This window comes from Belonocnema kinseyi, chromosome 1 (genome assembly GCF_010883055.1).
Source record: "Belonocnema kinseyi isolate 2016_QV_RU_SX_M_011 chromosome 1, B_treatae_v1, whole genome shotgun sequence".
NCBI lineage: Eukaryota > Metazoa > Arthropoda > Insecta > Hymenoptera > Cynipidae > Belonocnema > Belonocnema kinseyi.
This window is the reverse complement of record NC_046657.1, coordinates 33,486,273-33,493,632: the sequence shown is the minus strand read 5'-3', so window position 1 is coordinate 33,493,632 and position 7,360 is coordinate 33,486,273.

The window sequence follows — 7,360 nt, the reverse complement described above, 5'->3', positions numbered from 1 at the left end:
AATTCCAACGGCATCAGCCGGTAACGTTGTACACGAAAATACGAACTCTCTAGAGCCTCGTCTAGTGGCCGCCAGGTTTCGTATTTTCGTGTACAACGTTACAGGCTGATGCCGTTGGAATTTATTGTTGAAATATATTTTTTTACATCTTTTATTATTAATCTTTGTACTTAAACGTAGTTTTCTTTCGGCTCTTGTATTTCTCAAAGTTTGAGACCGATATTTTATGTATAAAAAAAGTTGGAACGTTCAAAAAATGTTGAGGTTCAGAAAAAAGATGAAATAATTTTCAGTGAAGTTCCTACCAAAATGCAGTACCTAAACGTACTTTATTGTACTCGAATACATTTCCCAAAGTTTCAGCTCGATATTTCATTTACAAAAAAAGTTCTTAGGTTCAAAAAAACATTCAGTGAACTGAAAAACTGTGGTCGGTAATATAGGTATTTAGCTGTGTCACATGCCCTTAATACCATTTAGCAAAAAGCGTAAAAAGCAACTGACAGATGGGAATCCCCGGTTCTCTCAAATTTAATGAAGTTAAACGACGATAGATATCGCTGGCGTCGCAATCCTCGCTGCATCCCTAATACAAATGGAGCGATCTCTAAAGATAAAAAAATCTTCATTAAATCCGATTCTTAAATACGGAAATTTTTTTAATCTCGTAATTTTATTATTCGTGTAAAACGAGTTTTTAAATATGCCGCTTAAAAATAAGTACACATTATTATAATAATTATTATTAAAAAAGGAGCGTACATAAGTCTTTTTTGGCCCCAGAAATCTAGAATTAAAGAATTTTCTTTATGCATCAGATTTGAGATATAACCACAAAGACCATACAAAAATAAACTAACGAGATAAAAAAAGGATAATACTATTGAAAATAATATTTAGGAACCTTAATTATTAATAAAAGAAGTATATAATTTAATAGAAATACACATTTTACTCTGAATGCTATGTTTTTTGTGCCTTATATGTCTACTTTCATATTTTATGGCACTGCTAATGACATTTGTTTTTTTACGAATGTTAGTTTTGACCCCCGCAAGGCAGTTGATCGAAATATACGATCTTTCGAGAAGCTCGCTTATATTAGACGAGATGAGATGAGATTTCATAAAAAAAGACGAGAGATTTTCTCGTTGTTGCTCATTTCTCGAATTTCTCGCTCAAATGCAACACTATCGATAATACAAGTTGCAATTTGGAATGTATCGTTTTAAATGTCACTTGTTACTAAATGATATATCATTTTTTAATAATATATTTTTAAATAATAAATTTCTATGATTTTAATTCACAATTATATTTTTAATGTCCAGTTCTAAAACAGTTTAATCTTTGAGGCTATAGCATTATCGTAGTATATTCTTTATCACAATCTTTAATTTTTAATATAAGATTTAAAAAGTGTCCGATTTTTAGTTGAAGATTTAAAGAAATAAGTAATTTCAAATTCAAAAATATTTTATTCTTTAGTTTCTAAAATGAATAATAATTCTAAAGGAAGATTTAAAATTAAAAAATTAAAAAATGAGTTTAAAATTTAAAAAAAAAATAAAATTAAACTATCTAAAATTGATACATCAGTAAATTGACAATTTGGGTAATTTTAAGGGGTCAGTCTACATTGAAATTTAAAAATTTTTGATTTTTTTTTCATTATTGGAAAGAATATATAATATTCAGAAATATTGTGTAAAAATTTCAATATAATCCGAGCACTCTTAACTATATATTTTTTTTTACCTGAACATCATCAATGCGCTCGCTCCTTTTTCCGTTTCAAAATGGCTGATTAAAATAAATAATGAATAAAGAAATTAAAAGTCTTGGGTAAAATTTACCCTCCGAAATGGGAATCGGGTTAAAGTTAATCAGTTTCTTGCAAAAAGGTTGACAAATGCATAGTTTAGGTTTGACATTTGACATTATTTGTTTATTTAAAAAACAAAGTTTATAAACAAATGCATAGTTTGTCTGTTTACAGATAGAAAGTAATAGTTTTTCTTTCTAATCGTCTTCAAATTACATAAGTGGTAATGCTTGGTGACAGAATTGTTAATTAATATAATTTGTTTATTTTTTAAACAAATACATAGTTTTATAATTTACAGATATAAAGTGATCATTTTGCTTCCTAATCGTTTTTCAATTATTATTATAGTAGTAATGTTTAGTGCTGCAGACTTGTTATTCGTTATTTTTTGTGTATTTTATAAACAAATTATATAAACGAATGCATAGTTAAGGCATTTTTTGCAGGAAGGAATCGATTTTCTTTCTAAGTACCTTTAATTTATATTGATGGTAATATTGTGTGATAAGGATTGGTTATTCTATATTATTTGTTTTTTTTATAAACAAATTTTGTCAGCAAATGTTACTTTCACCATTTATGGACAGAAAGGAATTGGTTTTCTTGCTGATCGGGTTCGAGTTATACAAGTGGTGATGTTTCGCTATGATTACTTATCATTCAGTTATATTAGTTTATTTTATAAACTAATTTTATAGAAAATGTAAGTTCAAAGTAGAGTTTATTAAAGTAGAGTTTATAAAATAAATAAATAATATCGAATAACAAATCCTCATAACTAAACATCACTAGTAATATAATTTGAAGACAATAAGAAAGAAAAACGTTAACTTTATGTCTATAAATGACCAAACTATGCTTTTATTTATCAAATGACCACTGAATAACGCACAATTTATTATTTTATTCGCGAAAACTGGCAGAATCTTCAAGATATTTCCAAAAATAAATATATAAGAAAAGTGTTCAACATTCAATAAAGTATTTTAATTTTTCATGAAAATTCAAATAGTTAAATTTTCAATTAAGAAAGTTAATTTTCAATCCAAAATAAAACGAATTTTTACCAAATAGTTAAATTTTCAACAACAACACAAATTAGTTTTTTACCACAACAGACAAATTGTTAACGAAATAACCAATTTTTAAAATTAATTAGCAGTATCTGCCCCAAAATAGAATATTTAAGTTCTAAGTTAAAATAATTAATTTGCAACAAACCGAATAATTTTAATTGCCTTGTTGCACATTTACTCCAAAAAATGTAATTTTGAAGAAAATAGTTAAATTTTAAAATCAAAAAGTTAAATTTTCTACGCCTAATTCTGAATGTGCGCAGTAGTTTGCACGGTTGCAAACTAAAATATGGAGCTTCTATAATCAACAAAAGATTATTGCCAAGAAAATTCAAGAAATTCAGAATTCAAGGATTTCACTGAAACCACGGAATTCACAAGTTTCATGGTATTCACGATATTAATTTCATTCGTGGAAATTATGTGATTAATAATAGAATTTATGAAATTCAAGGAATTCACAGAATTGATGAAATTCGCGGAATGCAGGATATTTATGGAATGAAAGGAATTTATGGAATGCACGCGACTTAAGTAATTCAATGAATTTACTGAAACCACGGAAATTACTGGATTTGTGGAATTTGTGGAATTTAGGGAATGAACGGAATTTATGGAATTAACGAAATTCGTGAAATTTACGAAATCCACGAGATTCGAGAAATCCAAGAAATCCAAGGTATTCATTTGACTCGCGCAATTTACGGAAATTATGGAATAAATCGAACTCCATCCATTCCACGAATCCATTGAATTCCTTGAATTCCGTAAATTTCGATAATTCCTTGTATTCTTCGAATTCATTGAATTCTTTGGATTCTCCGAATTCATTGGATTCCATAAATTTACAGAAATCTTTGGATTCCCCGAATTAATTGAATTCCATAAAATTAGAGAAATCCTTGGATTCCGCGAATTCATTCACTTCCGTGAATTTCGTAAATTCTTTACATTCCGTGAGTTCCAACATTTTTATGAATTCCTCGAATTCCATGAATTTCGTGAATAAAAGGCATACCATGGATTCAATGAATTATGTAAATTTCTGAAATCTGTGAATTCCGTAAATTCTTTAGATTCCGTCAGTTCCTTTAATTCCTTGAATTTCCATGAATTTCTTGAATCTCTTCAGGTACGTGAATTCCTTGTTTTCCTTTAATTCCTTGCATTCCTTGAATTTCGTCAAATCCTTAAATTCCGTGAATTGTGTGCATTCCATGAAATTCTCGAATTTCGTGAATTCCTCGAATTGTTGCAAATCCTTAAATTGCGTGAATTCTGTGAATTCTTTGGATTGCGTGAATTCCTTAAATTCAATCAATTTCGTGACTTCAATGAGCTCTGTGAATTCCTGTAATTCTTTGCATTCTGTGAATTCCTTTCTTCTATCAGATCCTTGAAACTCGTGAATTCTTTGGATTCCGTGAATTCCGTAAATGTCTTAGATTCCTTGAATTCCCTAAATTCCGTGAATTTAATGATTTGCGCGAATTCGTTGAATTTCGTGAATTCTTTGAATTTCGTAAGATATTCAAATCCCTTGAATTTCGAGAATTGGTGTTACCTGAGAAATTAATTAGACCCGGGAAATGACAGTGAATTTATTTTTTGGCCAAGAATTGAACAAATTTTAAGAAAAAAAATATCTGTCCAACATAGATTTCAACCGATTTTTAAATAACACAGAAACACCAAATTTTTCGGAGAGTTTACTGAGACCGGTTGCAGAATTGTGCCAGCACACATACCCTTAGCTCATAAACCCCAAGCTCAAAAACCACAAGCTCATAAACCTTAAACTTACCCTCTCCAAACCCACGCACCCCAAACCGACAAAAATGCCGAACCCACCCACTTCAAACCTACACATCCCAAACCCGCAGACGCCAAAATCGCATACCCCAAATCTGCACATCCCAAGCCCACATACTCCAAATCTACACACCCCGAACCCTTACACCCCAAGCCCACCAACCTCAAGCTCTGCACAAACCCCAAACCTGCACACCCTAAACCCATACTCACTTTAAATCCACACACCCCAAATCTACACAACCCCAACCTACCAACTTCAAGCCCATGGAACCCAAACCTACACACACCAACCCCAAACCCTCGAACCCCAAATTGATTTACCCTAAACCCACAAATCTCGAGACCACAATCTCCGACCCACACACTCCAAACTAACACAGACTAAATCTACACAACCCGAACCATTACACTCTAAACCTTAAATTCCAAGCTCACGAACCTCAAACGTACACACTGCATACTCACACACCTCAAACCTACATACCCTAAATCTATAAACTCCAAACCCTTACACCCTAACCCCAAATACCCCAAAATCACCAACACTAAACCCAGAAACCCCAAGCATAAATTAATACACCCCGAACCCCAAGCTTAAGCCCTCAAGTCTCAAGCCCAAAAATGCCTCGAGTTTTCTGGATGGTAGAATGATGGAAGTATGGATGAAAAAGTAAAGAAACGAAGAGTAAAAAATATATTAATCTGATTTTTGTAAATCTGAGGCTTTTTTGCCTGTTTTTTTTTTATACACTCTAGATCCTGACGTGATGGCAAAATTCTGCGACCGGATTTGAGTTCAGTAAACCAAAAAACATATAGTACACCTATTCAGGTCCCAGTAAACTCTCCAAAAAAATTTGTGGTCCTGTGTAATTAATTAAAGATTTTAGATTTCAAATTCTTAAGCGAACATGTTAATTTAAAAAAAATTTTTAATGCCGTTTTAAAAACTTAAACAATAAGAAAAATATAAGCGTTCCAAATCGAAGATTTTTCATAAAAAAAACTTTTTTAGTTGTTCAACTCTAAATATAAATTAATTTGTTATTACATTCTCATCAGAGGAGGTATTAGATTTGAGTAAAATTTGCCCCCCCCCCTCCCAGTTTTAGTTAAATTTCTACGTTTTAGACCCCCTGAATAAAAAAAACAGGTTTTTACGAATGAGTCCATCTGTCGGTCTCTGTGTATATATGTATGTATGCCTGTCTGTCGGCGAGCATGATAGCTTTTGAAAAAATCATTCTATTAGCGCATTTTGAATATTTTTTCGACCAATTTTTTTCAAAATTCAAAAATTTTCTGTACTGATGTTTATAGTATTCAAAAAGTTGAAAAATTTATCCTCGATGAATTTTTTCATAAAATTAAAAATTACCAGAGTTAAAGCATTTGCAAAATTCCAAAAAAACACACGAAAATGAACCTTTTAAGCCAAATAACGGACGATATGAAAAAAGACAAGAGAAGAAAAAGTTTGATTTGTAAATGCTCTACAAGATTATTTTAACAACTTTTTGAAGTTTCCTAAAAAATTAAAAATTCTAATTTTGACAGCATACAAAATAATATAAAATCCTAAGATTACATTTTTCATGCAGTGTGATGAGAATGTGTTCGTTAAAATCTAAGGAGTTTTAACAAAAGAGAATTCACATTCACCAAATTACTGTTGTCGATGCTTTCACCTTTAGTTTTAAAAAGTCTATGCACAAAGATCGAGCGCGTAGTGCCAGGTAAATACATTATCGAGCACGATTGTAGAATTTAAAGATTTTAATGTTAAAAATTAAACTATTTCAATTGTAGTATTGTTACTTAAACAAATGGAAACGTAAAACGAGCTTGGCAGATTGTTTTATTTAGAAGAATAAACAAAAATTCATGGGGATGTTGAAGAGAAAATTAATTTTGAGAAAATATTTAAGAAGATTTAGAAAGATTACAATTTTTTTATTTTGCAGGATATCAAACAAAAATTTATAAAAAATCGAATCATTTTAAAAGATGTTTAGAAGTTCTGAGAAAATTAAAAAAATAATTTAAAATTGAACAAGATGCAAAACGACGTGTAAGTGTCTCAAGATTTTGAAATAAGATTTTAAAGCATTTTAAGCGGTTTTAAATTGTCCAAAGGATAAATAATTTAACTTTTAATTTAAGAAGTTTTCAGTTTCTTAGAAAAATTTAATTGTCCAATTTTTAATTTTTCTAGCTTAAAATTGTTTGAATGATATAACTTCGAAAAATTTCAAAGCATTGATTAATACTTTAATTTAGACCCTTGAAAATTCAGATATAAATTCGAGTACGAAGCACGAGGTACGTGATGAAAATTTATTCGTTAAAGCCGAAGGAGCTTTAACCAAAAAGAAGTTTCTATCACCAAATTACTGTTGTCGATGTTTTGACGTTTAGTTTTTAAAAATCTGTGCACAAGTGTAAGGAATATACAAAGACTGAGCGCGGAGCACGAGGTAAATACATTATCGAGCGCGAAATAAAAATATTATCGAGCGCGAAGCGCGAGAACCAACAGTCGCGGGCCCTTTCGTCTTTTTTGTTTTTATTTTTATCAAAACAAAATAAAAAAACTTTTGTAAAAAATAATCACCAACCGTTCGGCACTCATACAGCACCC